Consider the following 21137-nt stretch of genomic DNA (forward strand, 5'->3'; position numbering starts at 1 on the left):
TGGTTTTGTCAACCACAACATGGCCAACACAGCTCACTAAACCCTCCCATGCAATGGGACCACTGTCAGGGAGGAGGCAAGGGAGGGTACCCTGCTACACATATATAACCCGTCACTGAGCAGTTTGTAGATGTGTAAATAGTGCAGATTAAGAAAAAGCACACAGAGCGCACCAAAGGTTGGTAAAAATGTAATAAGCAGGACAAATATGAATAAGTAAAAACTTACATATCATGTACTGTAGCTGCAGTTCAGCAAGTAAAATTGGACTGAGTCCTTGTGGCAAGTATCAAGTCCAGATGGAATCAGGGGCAGAGTGGATGTTTGGTGCAGGTTACATCTTGATCCTACTGTTACCTACAAAATTCAGGTTGACAAGCTTATTACAGAAGCTTTGGATGAAGGAACTAATCACCCTGAAAGAGTCAAAAATTTTGAGGGTGTCTCATCCAAGAATAGCAACTTTGTACTTACTCCCTAAAGAACATAAGGATTTGAAGTCTCCACCAGGACACCCTATTGTATCGGGGATTGGGAGTTTATGCAAACATATTTGTATCTTTATCGATTCCTATTTAAAACCTCATGTCAAGAGTTTCCTGTCTTTTGTGAGGGACACAACTGACATCCTCCTTAAGATCCAGGGTATCGTTATCCAAAAAAGGATGTACCTTGTCAACTATGACGTCGAATCCCTATACTCAAACATCAATCATAAAGATGGGATAGATGCAATCAAGTATTTCCTGGGTATGCAGAACTTGTGGAAATTAATAAAAAATGTGATTTGGCAACACACTTTCTATCTTTTGTTCTATCACACAATTACTTTCTTTTCGATGGTAAATTTTATCTGCAAACAAGGGGCATGGCGATGGGGGCTACTTTTTCTTGGCTGGTGGGAACGAGAATGGATTTTCACAGAAAAATGTGTTGAGTGTACTAATTTGATACTGTTATGGATTAGATACATTGACAACGACTTCTTCTTCTTGGAAGAGAATGTTGATAGATGTATATCTTTCATACAGGAACTTAATTGTAACCTTCTCCAACCTCGACTAATGCTCCCCCTAGCCCATATGGGCTTGCAGCAGTTACAAACTCCTCACTTCTGGAAGCACTCCCTGCTACCTTATCCAGCCTTCCTGTCTGTGGTTCCTCCTCCTGAACACCCACATCCCCAGCTTATGATGATTTCTCTAGAACAGAAAGAGCAGCAGTATAGTAGCTGGGTGTAGAAGACTCATGTGGTATAGCTGAAACCAGATCTAGGTCTACACCGATTCAAAACTTTTCATGGGGTTCTACAACAGGCTAGAACTGGGCTCTGCTCTGGCAATCCTGACACCAGCCTGACTTGCATGAGCATGCAACATGTTCTGCTACATCTCCTGCTCGCACAACTGTTTAAACAGGTGAGCCTGGGCACAGGAAGCATTATCAATCTCTGTCACTATACAGATGGAATCACCTGAGGTCAATAACAAAGAGGAAATAGCTGCTGACAAAGGTGATCTTGACAGAAACTTACTCTGCAACAAATGGGCAATAGCCTCCACATCCTTGTTACTACCTGCTTACTCCAAGACAGGGCTACTTTCATGTACAACCTGTTCTTCTAACACTGTCTGAACAGCAGTAAGAACAACAGGTTTGCGAGGCATGCACACAACTACAGGGGGTGTAGCCACAGTACTACTGCTACTCCTACTGCTGGTACCAGAATAAGCAACTGGTACATCTACTGTTGATCTAGCTGTTCTACCTGCTGCAATGCTAACTGTGTCTTACTAAAAATCCTTCCTTAGTCTCACAAAGAGGGGTGGGGGGTTGGGGGGGTACCAGCAGAGTCCTTTCTGCTGCGGCTGCCACCACCATGTCTCTCCATAGCAAAAACAAAATTAAACAAAAAAGAGACAAAATGTATCTCTCTCTCCCTCTCTAAATGGCAGCTCCTATGGCTACCATCTTGCTGCATCCCTAAAGGTCACTGCCTGCCTACCCACACACTAACCCTCTCTATCCCTTAACCAGCCACCAATACCACCACACCCTCCTTTCTCAGTCAAAACTCAAAAGCACAGTGTTATGTGAAATAATGGACTACATACAGTACTAGCTGAAAGTTGGAGGTGCAGTTCGAATGTCGATTTAAAATTCGGGGAACCCTACAGATTGAATTTTCACTCATTTGCATACTCTACTGTATCTGTATGTACTCATTGTTGGTATGCTGTCACTGATTAGTGGGAATACTGTACGTACAGTAGGTAAACCAGTTGACTTCACTTTAAAAAAAAAAATCTTTGCAATTAACTGCTAATATATAGTTTTGTATTCTCACTGAACAAAATGTCTAACCACAACATACTTTCAAATATGAAAAGCAAAAGAAAATGCAGTCTCAGCCCACATATTGTAATAGTGATCCAGGTCTCTATTTACAATTTATGTTTCAAAAAATGCAGACCTAACAAATTATTCCTTTAAGGCCAAAAGACCGATTTTGTTGCTACTGACTTTAAACAATTACTAAATGCTAATGTTAAATTTCATGTTACATGTTCAATTTCTTTCTGATGAAAAAAGTAACTGACTAAACAACTCACTGAAATGAGTCCTAAACAAAGGCTTTGAAGGCCATCAATAAAAACTAAGTGGCGATTCACTAAGCAGTGGTAAAATCAGTGCTGTTGCGTCCAATCCTGATTTTTGTAATCGTACTTTAAGAAATGAAACTAAACGCGGGATTCACTAAGAAGTGAAGGGCATTATTTTAAGACGGATCCAAAAAAGTACTATCATGCGACCTGTTTTTTTTTTTTATCACTGCTGTCGTGCTCTATCTTCTATAGTGCGGTAGGTGATAGAAAAAAAATGCAGCCTGTTAGAGCTGCATGGAGACTTATTATTATTAACTTTTGCAGATACTCGCTAAGGCAACTACAGTGTTAAAATACTGTAGTGTCCCCTGAGGCTCTTGGTTTTAGAAGTGTGTCCCCTTAAGTTCTGGGTGTATCTGTGGAAGAGACCATGGAAGGAGTGGGTGAATGGGAGAAGGAGTGGCTCAGTGAGTACTGGCACTGAGTTTGAAGCAGGGGAACCTGGTTCAATTCCCGGTGTCGGCTCCTTGTGACCTTGGGCAAGTCACTTTATATTCTTGTGCTTCAGGAACCAAAAACATAGATTGTAAGTTCCCCGGGGCAGAGACCTGTGCCTGCAAAATGTCTCTATGCTAAAGCGCTATGTAAAACTAGCAGCGCTATACAAGAACATGCTATTATTATAAGGAGTGAAATTCTTCACTATAATAGTGTTGTTAATGACTTGGATCAATTTTGACTTAGCTCATTCTATGGTACTGTATGGGGTTAAGTGCTTCCGCTACCAACCCGGGAGATCTAAACATCCACCTTTGAGCAAGTCTCACTCCCCCCAATACCCACAATATGTGCATGGATCACTATCACAAATAATGGGCCAACAAAACTTATTTGTAACAAATGTTTCTATATAAAAATGTATATAAATTGTCTTGTTTACAATTAAGTCATTATTTTGAACACTGGTAATCCATGTCTACAGTATGGGCATGGATTTCCACAATCATCATGGCTGGTCAAGCTCCTCATGACGTTGTACAAAAATGATCATACTTTACATTGCGTAAATACTATATTAAATGAGCCAAGCACATGGCAAATTTTGGTATTGCGCGTTCTTGCGAGCCTTTTCATTCTAACCCCTATATAAAGCGAACATTTGCTTCTGTGTGTGTCGGTGCTTTTGGGAGTGAGGGTGAGACAGACTGGGCTTGGTGGTAGGAGGAGAGAGTTGTTGATTTGTGAGTGACTTGTTGGTGATTAGTGAGTTATTTGTCTTTTGTTATTCTATTTGTTTTCATATTTAATTATCTGTTTAGTGTGAAAGTACTTTGCTAGTGTGTCATTTCTTTTCTATTTGTTTTTTGTGAGTGAGTCAGTGAGTGAAATGGAGAGTGGGAGTGGTGAAGCCTGGGAGTGGTGGAGTGGTGAAGTGTGGGAGTGGTGGAGTGGCGGTGGCTAGAGGAGTGGTGGAGTGTGGGAGAGGAGTGGCGTGTGCAGTTGCGGCCAGTGCACATGCTATAATTATGTGTTCTGCTGATGTATGTATATGTTATGTTTTGTTACAAATGAGCAGATTACAGACACAAATGGGTGTCTGGAACTAAATGTTAATTTTGATGATGACACAAATACTCATACTATCTGTTACAACATCCCTTTCCTATGCTATAATAGTTAATATATTATCCGACATTATTAAATCACAAAAGTTAAATGTACAGTAACCTATATTCATGTATTGATACAATTTTACATATACAGTATACAGTTAGGTCCAGAAATAATTGGACACTGATACAAGTTTTGTTATTTCGGCTGTGTACCAAAATAAATTCAAGTTACAGTTAAATAATGAAGATGGGCTTAAAGTGCAGTCTATCAGCTTTAATTTGAGGGTATTCACATCCAAATTGGAGGAAGGGTTTAGGAATTACATCTCTTTAATATGTAGCCCCCTCTTTTTCAAGGGACCAAAAGTAATTGGACAATTGACTCAAAAGGTGTTTCATGGACAGGTGTGGGCTATTCCTTCAATATTTCTTCATCAATTAAGCAGGTAGAAGGTCTGGACTTGATTCCAGGTGTGGCATTCGCATTTGGAAGCTGTTGCTGTGAACCCAAAACATGCAGTCAAAGGAGCTCTCAATGCAAGTGAAACAGGGCATCCTTAGGCTGCAAAAAAAAAGAAAACCCATCAGAAAGATAGCAGGAACATTAGGAGTGGCCAAATCAACAGCTTGGTACATTCTGAGAAAAAAAAAGAACTCACTGGTGAGCTCTGCAACACAAAAAGGCCTGGACGTCCACGGAAGACAACATTGGTTGATGATCGTAGGATCCTGTCCATGTTAAAGAAAAACCCCTTCACAACATCCAGCCAAGTGAAGAACACTCTCCAGGAGGTTGGCATATCATTATCCAAGTCTACCATAAAGAGAAGACTTCACGAGAGCAAATACCACAAGGTTCACCACAAGGTGCAAACCATTCATAAGCCACAAGAACAGAAAGGCCAGATTAGACTTTGCCAAACAATATCTTAAAAAGACAGCCCAGTTCTGGAACAGCATTCTTTGGACAGGTGAAACTAAGATCAACCTGTACCAGAATCATGGGAAGAAAAAAGTATGGCGAAGGCTTGGAACGGCTCATGATCCGAAGCATACCACATCATCTGTAAAACACGGTGGATCAGTGTGATGGCATGGGCATGCATGGCTTACAATGGCACTGGGTCACTATTATTTATTGATGATGTGATAGAAGACAGAAGCAGCCGGATGAATTCTGAAGTGTATAGGGATATATTGTCTGCTCAGATTCAGCCAAATTCAGCGAAGTTGATTGGACGGCGCTTCACTTTACAGATGGGCAATTACCCAAAACATACTGCGAAAGCAACCCAGGAGTTTTTTAAGGCAAAGAAGTGGAGTATTCTGCAATGGCCGAGTCAATCACCTGATCTCAACCCGATCGAGCATGCATTTCACTTGCTGAATACAAAACTTAAGGCAGAAAGACCCACGAATAAACAACAACTGAAGACAGCTGCAGTAAAGGCATGGCAAAGCATCACAAAGGAGGAAACCCAGCGTTTGGTGATGTCCATGCGTTCCAGACTTCAAGCAGTCATTGCCTGCAAAGGATTCTCAACAAAGTATTAAAAATGAACATTTTATTTATGATTGTGTTAATTTGTCCAATTACATTTGAGCCCCTGAAATAAGGATACTTTGTATGAAAATGGTTGCAATTCCTAAACGTTTCATACAATATATTTGTTCAACCCCTTGAATTAAAGCTGAAAGTCTGCACTTCTATTGCATCTCAGTTGTTTTATTTCAAATCTATTGTGGTGGCGTACAGAGCCAAAATTATGAAAATTGTGTCAGTGTCCAATTATTTCCGGACCTAACTGTACACAGCAAGAACTAAAAGCAGTATCAAAAACAAGCTGTGGTCCGAGATATGTTTTTCTGTGTGTGCAGAAGGACAACAAAGAAGAACACCGGAGACCTGCAAGAAAAGGTTCGGCGATATCAAGCTTAGCCTTTACAAAAAAAAAATGTCTAAGGCTGGTCGACACGCTTGTGGAACAGGAGGTGGTCCTCCTGCTTCTCTACACCTATGAACAGAAAATGTAACCCATCATGGAGTACCAATTGGTGTTTGGTATTGGAGGGGACGGGGACATAGGGCCTCTTCCCAAGTCTCAAAAAAGTGAGTACTATGACATGACATAAAACTCTAATTGTTAAGGCATAAATAAAGTGATTACAAGCCAATCATTTATAGCTACCTACTGTAGGTACAAAGAGAGGCACAAAGTACATCTCTACTCACAATTTCATAATGCAATTCTTAATTTCCTGTGACAGCCAAGAACAGAGGACCATGCAAACAAAACAATAGTTATATAGTGGCGCTTAAATCTATTTTTGATTAAGTGAAATAAATGATTTATAATAAGTGCATATAAAGTGTAATATATTTAGTGACAAATCTTATTATAAGTGAATAAGAAAATATATATAAGATGCAGCTTCAGCCCTTCATGTAGATTGCTTTTCCTCAATCCAAAGAATATCAGATGTCCAAGATTGTTGGGGAGCGTAGGTTTATATGTGAACACACATAGCTTTTCCATGTTGGCTTTATTTTTGTTAAATAAATCATGACGCAGTGTAATGTGTCATGTGTTGTTGTTCATCTGAAGTTGTATTTACCTAATTTTTAGACCTGCTAAGGAACATTATTACATTGTTATAATGTCCTGATATGTAAAACCATGGAATTCAAAGAGAGTGTACTTTCTTTTTCACGTGACTGTGTGTATATATATATATATATATATATATATTATATATATATATATATATATATATATATATATATATATATATATATATATTATATATATATATATATATATATATACAGCTAAACCCCGTTATAACGCGCCTCGCTATACCGCGATTCGGTTATAACGCGGTTTTCCCGTGGCTCCCGTTTTTTGTTTTTTTTGCACACCGCACACACTGCACACACTGCACACACTCACTGCACACACACTGCTCATTGCTCACACTGCACACACACTGCACACTGCACACACACTGCACACACTGACACTGCACACACTGCTCATTGCTCACACTGCACACACACTGCTCACACTGACACACACTGCACACTGCTCATTGCTCACACTGCACAAACTGCACACACACACACTTACACACACTCACAGACACTCACAGACACTCACAGACACTCACACACTCACACACACACAGCAGGCTAAAATTGATTCATACAATTGATTCATACGAACAGGATATAACAATTTTTTTTTTTTTGGCACACCGCACACACTGCACACACTCACTGCACACACACTGCTCATTGCTCACACTGCACACACACTGCACACTGCACACACACTGCACACACACTGCACACACTGACACTGCACACACTGCTCATTGCTCACACTGCACACACACTGCTCACACTGACACACACTGCACACTGCTCATTGCTCACACTGCACACACTGCACACACACACTCACACACACTTACACACACTCACAGACACTCACAGACACTCACAGACACTCACACACTCACACACACACAGCAGGCTAAAATTGATTCATACAATTGATTCATACGAACAGGATATAACAATCAGAGTGCCTCACTGCACTGAAAATTAAGTATTATAGGGAATGTGGTCACAATCTGAAATTGTTTGGCTACCACCTCAAAGTGGGGTTACACAACATGGACAGCCCACACCAGTCATTCAATATGATTGCCACATGGTTTAAATGTCACTCACTACTGTACTTAAGGCAGTTTGTTATTTCCAGCATAAATAGCATCCAACACTTCAGTGGCTTTGAAATCACAACTATTAACTTAAATGCCATTCTCCGGATCAGAAGACATTTGTTAATTGCTGACAATTATAAAAAGCACAACAGGATACTGCATGATGCAATGACAACATGCCACAGTCACAAGACTGCAAAACGCAATGACAATACACAACCATACATGCACATAGCACTGCATGATTTAACAGCAGAACACACGACACAATAACAGACAAAACGACACATGGCACTGCGTACACAATCACTCCACACTGTTTGAGACAAACACACACAGTGGTTGGCATTACCCGCAGCATTGTGGTGCAGGATGGTGGGAGGCATGGTGCGGACTATAGTTCGGCACACAGGGGGTAGGAGATGATCAACAAGGCTCAGCACAGAGCAGCGGTGCAGGAACAGCGTGTCAGATCCCTGCTCTCGCCGGACACATGGCTCATACAGCTGGTGCAGACCGGAACTGCTTCATGTGCCTTACTAATACTGAGCATGCGCAGTTGCTTTAAAAGTGCACGACATAGCCACTGCATCATGAAGGCCCGAGGTGACAGGGGGAAGCGGGGACCGGAGGGACATCCCCGCTCCCATCTCCTGCTCCGCGGGCTGTCCCGCGGTGACAGGGGGAAGCGGGGACCGGAGGGACATCCCCACTCCCATCTCCTGTCCCGCGGGATGAATATGCGCTAAAGCGGCGGCCATTTTTTTTCCGCGACCCCGTTAGTAACGCGGTGGTCTCGGGGTGGACCCCGAGGACCGCGTTATAACGGGGTTTAGCTGTATGTATATATATATATATATATAGTTATACGTTACCGTTCCAAGGATTGGTAAACAAGAGACAGCACTCAATGTTGAAGATCAAAGTGTATTAGTGAAAGCAAAAATACATCCAGAAACCCTAGGGTTTCTGGATGTATTTTTGCTTTCACTAATACACTTTGATCTTCAACATTGAGTGCTGTCTCTTGTTTACCAATCCTTGGAACGGTAACGTATAACTACATTCTCTATATGGGACGTGCACCTGTGGCTTAACAGCACCTATTGGAGTGCCAACTGCCTTATCTGACTATATATATATATATATATATATATATATATATAGTATCTGCTTAATGGAGGTGACAATCAAATGGATAATATCTTATAAAGACATATATATATATAAATCTATTCGCAGCCGGCACACACATAAACATTAGGAAATCCAGATGCTTGTCCCATAGAAAATCATAAAAGATGTATAGGTACTATCTCCAATTTCTGCCGGCCACAATGTGAATCAGCGCTCGATGCGGCCCGTCATGCGCTTGCATGATGACGCAGTTCCGTTCCCTGACGCGTTTCGTCACATGCTGTGACTTTCTCAAGGGTTGCTGGTAGGTCATGCCCTCGCTAAGGATTTATAACAGCTAGTTGCTAGGTAACTCGATCGTGTCCTTCAATAGGTTCAAAGCTCAAATAGGTATCAAATAGGTAAGCCTATCATAGCAGGATTATGCCTTAGGTAGATAAAAAGGCTGACACAAAGTGAAGGCAAAATATAAACAAAAACAAATATGTCCATATAATAAGGGGGTAGGAATTATTAAGGGATAAACAATACTAAAAATGAGTATTCAATAAACATAATAGTGAATAATAAAACACAAGGAATAATAAAACAATATACATAAAATTACCAGAAAATAAATAAAATTAATAAAATAATCAAATAAATAATGATAATAAAATATTTTAAAGTGGATCTGTATGAAGAAAGTATCTGCTTAATGGAGGGGACAATCAAATGGATAATATCTTATAAAGACATACTGTATATATATATATAAATCTATTCGCAGCCGGCACACACATAAACATTAGGAAATCCAGATGCTTGTCCCATAGAAAATCATAAAAGATGATTTTTTGGTGTATATTACTACAGTATAACCTATCACAAGTTCCCGTGACAGACATAATTATTAAGCAATGAGAAAAAGCTTGCCAGATTACAATTGTTTTTTGGAGCTTGGGATGGACTTATTGTATGTATTTTTTTTAGCCTTGCATTGTGTAGGGTGTCCATTTCTTGTATTGTTTGTAAGCTATTAAGGTCATTGATTAAATCTTACTGATTAACAATTATGTGAGAAATCATTGTGTTAATATTAACTCACAATGTAGTAAACTAAAAAGCAATTTTGTGGAGATTTTTTTTTTTTTTTTAGAGAATACAAGTTTTTCCTTAATCAGCAGTGAGTGGTTTTAAAGCAGTAATTAAAACAATTTAATTAAATAAAAGTCTGAAAGTGGAACCGAACATTTGCTTAGTGGAACAACATGTCCTGGCAAAGTCATAGTACAGTATGTAAACTCATACTTGCTGCCAGTGCAATAATAATTACAGATGCTGTCCAATGTACAGTACATTATGAGATATTTTACTAAAGTAACACGAGCCTATAAAGCGCTGAAAATCCCTTGAATGATATTATACTTTTAGGTGGCTTGAGATATGTATGGATATATGAGGTACAACCTGGCAGGTTGTAAGAGAGTCTACTAATGCCTGTATTAGTACATTAACAAATGCAACACATATAGAAAGGTTCAACCAGTCATTAGCAGCGTATAGTATATTTTAAAAAGCTGTTAAATCACAGACTGTTTCGCTAACTTAGTCATGTGTTTTCAAGACCCGCAGGCCAATTCATAAGCAGCACCTGGACATGTGCAGTACTGTATAAGTCTGTCTGTATCTCCAGGCCAGGATCAGACATTTGTCATTTGATCCCACTGAAATATAAAATGAGTTCCTCGCCTGTCAGTTCAAAACATGCATGAGTTTGTGCGTGACTTCACTTGTATGGAATTAGTTATTTAGGAATCCTGTCTACAACCCTAAAACCTACTAATTAAAGTAGACCTACGGTACATACCTCAATACTCGCTGATGCAAACATTTAGTGAGAGCAGAAGAGTTCAAGGGGCGTTTGTAATAATATAATCATAATAAATATTAATGGTTGAATGTTAGTCTGTTGCGATCGTCTAAATCATAGTTGGTCAGAGTCTGTCTTCGGTGCTTGGAATTAGATTAAAGTATTGTTTATTACATACATTTTCCTGATGTGCTAACTATTCATGCACTTTAATGACCATTAACGATTGATACCAACTACCACACTTTGCTATTTTTAATTTTATTTAGTGTATTATTGTAACATATTTCATTTGGACTATTGCCATGTTTTATTTTTAGTATAGAATGTAAGAGTATTTTATATTTCCAATACATTGCAGTTAATTCATTAAATTGGTGCCTGAGCAAAGGTTTTTGTGGCTTCTTTAGATATAGTTTTGAAAGTATAATATTTATTGTTAATTTTTCTTAGCTTTCATGTTGTAACTCAATTTTCAGAAACTTAGTGTAGCCAGGTCCCCTCTGGCTCCCTGGTTTCCCCTTTCTCCCTCCCTTACCCTCACTCCGGTGGGGGCTACAGTTACAGGGCGCTGCCATGTTTTAGGTATCTGCACATGCGCAGAAGGCGTCTGGCGGCCATGTTGGGGTTGGCGCGACAGTTCGCGCATGCACAGAAGCATACGCAGGAGATCGCGCGACGCGGCGGCCATTACACAGTCACGCATGCACAGAGAAGAGTAGCGCTGGCCATTACAGAATCGTGCATGTGCATTGGAGATGCCCCAATGTTAAAGAGGTCCCTGGGGAACTACAACACCCAGAGTGCTTTGGTGCAGATAGGTCAAACTGGCGCCAGAGAGCCAATAGGACTTACAGCTTTCCCTGAGGAGAGATACATTTAGCGTGCTCAGGACAGGAAGAGGCAGTAGGAGCTGGGACACAGACAGGGAAGGGTGTATATATGCAGGGACGCAAGTAGCCTCTGCACTAGGCCACAAGTCTCCCCTTAGACCCTACTCACCCTCAGCTTGTGGCTGCTACAGGGACACCCCCTAGGATAGGGACAGTGTCCTGTAGAGCAGCTTTAGTGAGGGCCCAGCCAGGAAGAGCAAGTAACCTGGCTACTGTTGTTTGAAGGTGAATCATCCTCTGTAGTGCCAGAGGGAGAGACTGTTCAGTGGCTGATCACTCCATGTGGGAGTCATCCTTCAGAGGCGGATGCGACGTGGGATCGTCCATCAGAAAAGGGATCCCAAGTACAAATCATCTGTGCGCCCGTGTGTGGACACATTGGAGTATTATACTCCAAGTGCACCAACCCTCATCTCAATTTAGTGGGCAGCGCTGTCTCACACTTGGGTGGGAGGGGGGACTCTTGGCTACACTGTGTGTGGTTAAAGCCCTGCGAGGCGTGTGGTAGTAGCTATTAGTTATTACAGAGTCATGGAGTTATAGAGTGATAAGAGATATGATATGTTTCAGTAAAGACCTTTCTGTTTTATACTAAGTGTGTGATTAATGTTATTGGGTCCTATGAGGGGCTCCTCCCACTCCGTTGGGATCCCTCACAGGTGGAGGCGCTGCACCAGATTCGTAAGTGTATCACCCCAGGCTCTCCGTGGCAGAAGCTTGGGTTCCTGTGAGCGAACATGTATAGGTAGCACGAGTAGCATAATTACAGCCTACCCCCAGATCTCACTTAAGGGGGGGGGCTGGGCTACATTAGTATGAGAATCAAAGTGTTCTGTTTCAAGCAGTGAACAAATTTCATTAGGGAAAGTCATGCAATTTTTCAAACTACATCTGTGCCCCTTTATTTTTAAATTCAACATAACGCAATGCCCAATAGATGTTACTGCCGGCACTACCTGGTGTCCGCAAGTATGCGGGCCATTTAATCTGTTCCATAACGTACCGTGCAAAACCATTTACGTGATATGCTATTGCACTTTAATCGAGCATTAGTATGCCAGTGTGAAGCGCTGTCCGGAATTAACGGATTCAATAATATTAGCTACATTTGTACTAAGCTTGAGGTGGGGTAAACCTCTATTGCTATAAACCTCTATATGTCTCAAACGTAAGAAAGCAACAAGTTTCTTACACTGAATGCAGATATAAGCAGAAACAAATATGCATGTTTTATTGCCTTGGTACATTCATTCCAAAGAGTTATCAATATACTTTGTACAAACATGCTGTGATCTAATGTTGATCTGTATGCAAACACCCCCTTGAGGAAAAAGTTGTTACTTTATATGACCATGTACAATATGTGTAAAGCATGTCTGAACAATTGCAATTATGTGATATATTAGCGGGATTATTGCAAAAAAGCTAAGAGGAAAGTTATTGCCAGGAAGATCCCTGAGGTTCCCATTATATGTTGATCTTCCTGCATACAAGGAGCATTGCTGATTTTTGTTCCCATGGTAATGAAGGAGATGTACTATAAATGACAGGTTTGGCACCAGTTTTAACCCCAAACACTGGGGCAAAACCTACTCTTAACAATATTCTTCTGTATAGTAAAATTTTTGGTGTTAGGAATCTTAGTGATTGTAGTTTTTTTTTTTACAGGATTCTGAGAGATACTGTGTGTATGATGTCCAAATCAGATATGATTAAATATTGTGGATTAGAATGGGATGCAGTGGCATACTGAAAAAGGTATAATGGGACCATGTTTAGGTAGAATGATAGTCAAGTTAGGGAAACCATGAGATTAAAATATAATGGTAGAAACAAATGCAGCACTGCCCTAGAATGCATAATCTGAGCAGTTATTGAGCACTGTTAAACACAAATCTTTAAACTCTGTGTATATGTATGTAAGTACCTGCTAGGGATTAAAAACATTTCAGATCTGCCATGACTTATATTATTGCGCATCCTCAGTCATTTTCACTACTATTTAGCAACAATGGTCTCATGGACTTCACTGAAATCTAGTTTTACACGTTAAAAAAAAAAGTACTTTTCCATCAAACTGCCATTTTGTAGCTCAGGACCACCAAATTTCAATGACTTGGATCCTTGAAAGTTCGCTATCTTTAATATATGAAAGTCTCATGTGACTGCAGAACATAATTACTGTATCTGAATAGAAATTCAATAATCTGCATTTTTGTTAAAACCACTCCTTTTGCCACGTATTTCCAAGTACAATATCTACTTGAGATCACATACAGAATGCATGCAACCTATTTTGCCATGAGTTCCTCGTCTTTTGGGTGGCCTTACTTGCCCCGGGAGAGATGAATATGTAACTTTTTCCTTTTAATGAAAGCAGATCTATTTGTCAAACATGTGCAAAACAGACCAGACAACTTTTTACATTTGTTTTCTATTAGGTATTGCTTTTAAAAGAAAAGAATGTATATTTTCCCAAGCTTCACATGGGGTTATGTAAAATGTAATTGTAATAAATAGGTGAGTGTAACGCTCGCGCTGCCCACAAACAAGACAAGACCCAGGTACTGAGGTGGGAAGGTATAACACCACACACCTGCAGCAGCGGAGGTGTGCCTGGAAGGCGGATAGTTTAGCGTAGCCGGGTCTGGGTTGGAGAGTGTAGGAGATGCGGTATACTTGCCGAGTTCCGGGATTGGAGAATACAGGATAGTAGGGGTCCATAAGCCATGGTCCGGGATTGGAAAGAGCAGCGTAGTCCGAGTCCGTATGCCGTGTTCAAGGGTAGGAGAGCTCGCCGTAGTCGAGTTTATGCCAAAGTCCAAAATCCAGAAGGGTCCACAAACAAGCCGAGTCGGTACACAAGAGGTTAACTGCAAAGGAGACAGAGCACTGCACAAACGAAGTGAGCTTCATGAGGCTAAGTAGGGTTATGCCGAGCAAAGCATAGGAGGAAGCAGGAAGTATTTAAAGGCAGGACAGGCCAATGGGGGCAGGGGCTGGAGCGGAGGCGAGGCCCCAGCAGAGCTGGGATAGGCTGCAGGCAACAAGGCAGGGAAGAGAGACTTGCCACGCAGCTGGTGATCGTCGCACGTCATCACGTGTGCGCGCCGCACGGGAGAGACACACGACGCATGCGGGAGGCGGGACCACGTTTAGTGCGGCAGCTAGAAGATCTGCACGAGCGTGCGTGCTCTGTAATGAGAGAGGGGGAGCGCGCATGGGCAGGACAGTGGCCGCGGCGGCAGCAGCAGGTAAGGAGGGAACACGCCGCAAAGGACGTGTTTCCCAATTCCTTACAGTGAGGCAAAAATCTGTTCCCTTTATCATTCCTAACCTCTGTTTCCAATTTGCAGGACATTTTCTCTCTCAGATTTTTAATTGCATTTTCGAAGTACCGAAACACAAATATATTTACAGAACATTTTACAAGTAAAGATATGAACATACAATCTTCAGATGCATCATTGGTTACATAATAATAGAAAGAAGTGGGGATGTCAATTTCTTTAGATGATGTATGAATTCTAGAAGTCATTTCAGTAAGAAAATGGGGAACAAACTCTATGGACAAATCTTATTTTAACCTCATGTACCATGTAGCAATATAAATTGCTTCTTTACTGAATCTAAGAACAATAAACAAACATCTTGAAGATGAAAGATTAAACTAGAAAATTTACATTATTCAATAACAACATAAATAGCCATTCTTATTTATATTAAACTAAAACATATGTTAAGGCCCTCATTCACAAAACAGAATAGTGCTGCAGTTAATTCCATGTGCTTGTTGCGCTGTACTGTAGGTACTGCAACTGCCATTTTGTGATTGACAACCCAAATAACATAACATTTTTCATTGTGCCCAGTTTACCATGCACTATAGCTTATAATTCATAATTAAACAACATGCAATGACAATAATATAATAATGCCATTAGTTCCAACAAAGAAAGACATTGAAGACTCTTGTGAAGTAGTCACACTGGCTATACCAAAAGAAATCGTGCCAAAAAGATTGTTATTAATGTATCTCTTGCAGCATCTGGTAAACTGCAATATCCTATTTCTACAAATGTGTCAAATTCTAGTTAAAAATTCTTCCCGCTTTACAAATTGAACTCACAATGTTGTAGGATTTTGCTCTGGAAGTCATTTTATGAGTATCCTGAAGGCCACTAAGACTGTAGAAGCCGCTCATAAGGCATTTATCATCTACAAGACGTGCAAATACTGTATCACAACAAGATTTCATAATTTTGTTTAAAAAAAAAAAAAGACGTTCATCTAGAAAATAATGTTTGAAAGCTGTGTTTGATGAGAATCTATCATTTTGTAATTGTTCGCAACACATTAAAATCAGTTTCTGGTAAAATAGTATCTGATTGATTTTTAAAACAAAGATTTTTTACATGCTTCTAGTGGGACATTTCATTCCTTCATGGGATGCTGTATTATTTTTGCTTTTTGTCTTTGTCAATGGCTAACATTAATGTTATCTCCAAAACCGGATTTTACGTTAGATTTAATACAACTTTCCTTTACAGCCCATTTCCTCCCCCAATCTACTGTACTTGTTAAGAATATGAGATAATAAAAATATTTTAATCTTGATTAATCAATTTGTTTATTGTGCATCATGAATTAATTCATTATGGAAAACATAGCCATTAAGTGCAAAGGATATCAATTGTTGCCAATAACTTTCAATATACAGTAGATTCAAGAAATGTAAATTTTACGGTGTAGAAATATCACTGCAATTTAAATAACCGCAATCATGGAAAAACAATTTGCATCTACAGTATACTGCACATAAATATATTTCTTTTAACAGAGCCAACTAGGGATTCAGTACTTCACAATTTTTACAGCATTACAAAACAATTACAGTACAGGGAATATAATAATACAGATGGGATAAGTGCAACAAGACAAATATAACATTGGGAGGAAAGAGTGCCTATGCCAAAGAGTTTACAACCTAATCGGCATATGGGGAGACAGTAGTAGTAAATTTGAGTGTATCGGTACGTGTGTATAAGAACATACAGTAGTGTAGCGTTCATGTAAAATGGCTACAGTCATCTCTCCTGCTGACAGTAAGGCCTGGTAAGTTGTGGGCATGCCAACAGTAATTATGGAGGTTTGCCCTCACACCCTGGTGAGGTGCCCTGTGTATGGATGGGAGTGGTCACAGGCTCTGACTCCATGGTTAGTGATGTCAGAGGTGTGTCAGTTCCAGAGTATACATAAGGCACAGCACTGTGTCTAAAAGTTAGTTCTGCGTGGTTCTGAGTAGTCTGCCAGAGTTCTGAGAGGAGTAAAAGTTATGTTATAGTAGCTGAGTAAGAAGACTGTGTCCAGGGATCTGGCACAGGGTAAAGACATCCCGGCTGGGATAGGGAATCCCTATTAAAGGAGAATTACACCTTTCAAAGGGAAGCACTGAATGATTATGAGTGGCTAGAGAAACTACTGCGAGGGGCAGCTAGCCCACCTCAAGCAATAAAGATGCTCTTAATTACAAACCCTCTCGTGTACATGTGTGGAGTGATTGTACAGAGAGGAGCACCACAGAGGAGTTCCTCGCCAGGACCATCCCCAAGTGACCGAAGGGACCCTGATGAGGTGGAGGCGCTGCACTGGAACTAGGTAGGACTCAGCACACTACCTCAGCTGCCTGTCTGGACGGGTTCTCCCCACACACCATCATGCGGGAGACTCAGGAGTCCTGTTGCCAACAGGTGCACCACCAGACACTATCACACTGTAATGGGGACCGGTTAGACCACAGGGGCCAATGTGAGGTTGGGTGGGTCAGGCCGGTTCACAAAAACCGTTACATTTGGAGGCGAGCTGCTGAGATCAGATCTGTCAACAGGACAGGCTCTAGCTAGGCACACTGGGAAACATGGAGAGTGTCTGCTGCCACTCTGTGCTACGTAAGGACGGACCTAGGGGTGGTCAGGGGCTGACAGGGTATTGTCAGTTCGCAGGGATGACCTAGGGGCCTGAAAGGAGTGAGGGGTTTGGAGCCGGGCTATAGCTGACCCAGTCACTTTGAGGTAGTGCTAGTTGGTAGGACGCCAGAAGGGATAGCCTGTTAACGTGGCCAGGAATCCTGGAGAGGGTCTGCGCTAGGCTGACCAAGAGAGGTAGACGCCCCAAGTACTGCATGGCAGAGCCAGAGTACTCTAGCCCATTCCAGACACTTACCATAGGGAGCACAGACTGGGAGGAAGGAGTTACAGCAGACACTGAGAGAGTGAGCCTAGCCTGAGGTAGTGCAACATGAGTCCAGCCTAGATCAAGTACACATGTGGTGGTGCATCTGAGCAAATCTTTATTGTACTGGTGTGGTGGCTGCCCCGCAGAGCGGAGCCCCATGTACGATAATTGGTACGAGATTGTGACAACCCAAGGAATGGAGGATCCGCGTGGTGCGGAGAGCCCAAAATGGCGACCAGAGGCTGATGGGGAAGGCACCCGTGGCGTGCGCCCCACTGAAGAGCAAACTGTCGCCGAGCTGTCTCTAACTAATCTGCTCTGGAGTGGAGCGAAGGCTGTGGCTGCCCCGTTTTTGTCCTGTCTGGGACACCGAGGTGCCAACCTTGAGGAGTGTGAGGACATTGTGATAACTGGGGGGGAACCCAGCGAGGAAAGAAAACAAACTAACATTTCGGGCTTAAAAGCTATCCAAAATGGCGGTTCCCGCTTGCTAGGGAGACCGCGTGGGCCAGTCGCAGAGAACTTGGCTGATTCAGGACTTGAGAGAAGACACCTCACAAGGAGGAAACACGCGATGCACCGCCGTCAGAACAAATGGAAGGCTGGTCAGCTGACTGTGAAAAAACTTTATTGCTCCCAATGTAGAGCTAGCACACTTTGACGCGTTTCAGCCAATGGGCCTTTGTCAAAAAGTGAATAGCAGCTCGCAGACCGCACATGATATAGCGTGTTCAATCATCTACACCTGTCACTCCCTCGTCACCAAGGTGAAGAGCCGGTGTGTGATGAACACAGAAATATCCACTGACACATTGAGTGAATTAAAAACATATATACAGCGATTCACCTGCCCTCCACTAGCAACATAAACAATCCGAAATCGTATAGAGGAGATGATCAAGAACAGGGCAGGCTTTATCACGTTAATGAGTGGTTAAAAACAAATTAGTTACATTGGTAAGCATGAATCCTTGTATAGAATAAACATATTATTCATATTAAATGGCAAAACTGGATGACACTATTCTATAATATATAGAGGTTCATGGTTAACATGGTGGAACAATAGGTTATATCTAGAAGTACATGTATTGTAGTAATTAAAGAGAGCATACAGTGCACTTAATTCATGGGTATAACTATAATGCCAACATTATGAGATGATGGAACAAGGAAGGGGGAGGGGGGGAGAAGAAGAAGAAGGGGGGGGGGAGGGGGGGGGGGGGGGGGGGGGGGGGAGGGCGAATAAAAGGGGGGGGGGGGTGGGGGAAGGGGGGGGGGGGGGGAAGGGGGGGGGGGGGAATGGAAAGGGGACAACGTGAATCCTAATGGAAATTAATCAAAAAATATTCAGTCTGAAAACAAGGAGTCTGAGAGTGGATACTTCAATAGAACATACATGAGCTCTAGGGATGATCGGACTAGAGCTGCCCCACCGAATATAGAATATACTCAATCAAAAAACGGAAGAGATGCAGAAGGGGGAAGAAGAAGCGTAAAACACACTCAGTCCGACAACAAGAGGAAAAAATACTCCTAGACCCTAACAAGAGTAATGTTATTAACATTTCCAATGTAGAACTCACACCCTCACAAATTATTCTCCTAAACAAAGGATTGAACTTTGCCCCTCAGGAGGACTTTGATCTCTTTGCCACAATCATCGATTTACAGAAATACACACGGAAACTAGCTCTGAAAAAACTTTTTAATCATCAAAAACCCAAAGAACCAACTACAAGGGACTGTGATACTGACTCTTATAATCTTAGTCAACTGAATAATAATGCTTTTGATACACATGTTTGTTCATTTAATGAAAATGCTCTTTTGTCTGACTTACAGGAACTTTATGAGGAGGGTAGTATTGACCCCACACCGGCCCCCCCTTTCTTTGGACACACAGATTCAGGTCTGAGGAAACGCTCCACATTCATGCCATATGGCTCCAAGGGTCCCTGTGTATCGACCTTTGAGAAACTGATAGACAGGGACCTTAGATTATTGGCTAAGGGTTATTCCTTCTCAAAAAAACACCACACTCCTGATAACCTCACCACTCAGGAGAGATTAGACTTGGAGCTTTTGAAACAGGATAATAGGATTATCATCAAGAACGCCGATAAGGGGGGTGCCATAGTGGTACAATCGGCCACACAATATAGAACAGAAGCCCTTAGACTACTTGGGGACTCAGATTTTTACCATAAATTAAAATCTGATCCCACTAATAGATACATGAAAGAATTACACAATCTCATTGAATTGGGTGAAGTACTTTATGTTCTCAGTGCCACTGAGAAAAAGTTCATCACTTGCGACACTCCCATCATACCGGTGTTCCACCATCTCCCAAAGATCCATAAGTCTCTGGAGAACCCACCTGGGCGACCCATTGTGTCCAGCATTGGATCTTTGGGAGATGGTCTGTCCCGGTATGTGGACAAATTTCTTCAACCTATCGTACATTCCCTTCCATCGTATATACAAGACACTACAGCATTACTACTAGCCGTACAAAATCTCACTTGGAAAGACAGTTTTAGATGGGTCACCATGGATGTCACGTCACTTTATACTATAATTGAGCACCAACACGGCCTACGTGCCATTTACCACTATCTTGATTTATCCTCACTTTCAACAGCACAAACCACGTTTATCAATGATTCCATTCTATTTCTATTAACACACAATTATTTTCTTTTTGATTCACAGTTTTTTCTTCAAAAACAGGGCACGGCGATGGGGACTTCCTTTGCACCCTCATACGCCAATCTCTTCATGGGTCTATGGGAATCTATTCACATTTTTGGTAGCACAAACACTTTTCGTTCAAATATAATTTTCTACAGAAGATTTATAGATGACCTGATTTTCATTTGGGATGGTGATTTAGATACATTACACTCTTTCATTCACAATTTAAACACTAATGATCTTAATATAAAATTCACATACCACATAGATTCTAAGTCAATCAACTATTTGGACGTGACACTCCATGGTGACTCTAATACTGGTATCAGTACAGATATTTTCTCTAAACCACACTCCAAAAATTCCTACCTCC

The 21137-nt window shown here is 41.3% G+C and overlaps 1 long non-coding RNA gene across 2 annotated transcripts in view; it reads right to left on the minus strand.

Moving 5' to 3' along the window:
* Positions 1 to 234: 234 nt before the first annotated feature.
* Positions 235 to 21137, minus strand: part of LOC142495243 (uncharacterized) — a 242228-nt gene continuing 221325 nt past the window's right edge. For both annotated transcript variants that reach the window (XR_012801703.1, XR_012801702.1), the window contains one exon: positions 235 to 357. This is a non-coding gene — a long non-coding RNA (uncharacterized LOC142495243). The remainder of the gene's footprint in view (positions 358 to 21137) is intronic.

Source organism: Ascaphus truei, chromosome 5, assembly GCF_040206685.1.
Source record: "Ascaphus truei isolate aAscTru1 chromosome 5, aAscTru1.hap1, whole genome shotgun sequence".
In the NCBI taxonomy this organism is placed as follows: Eukaryota; Metazoa; Chordata; class Amphibia; order Anura; family Ascaphidae; genus Ascaphus; species Ascaphus truei.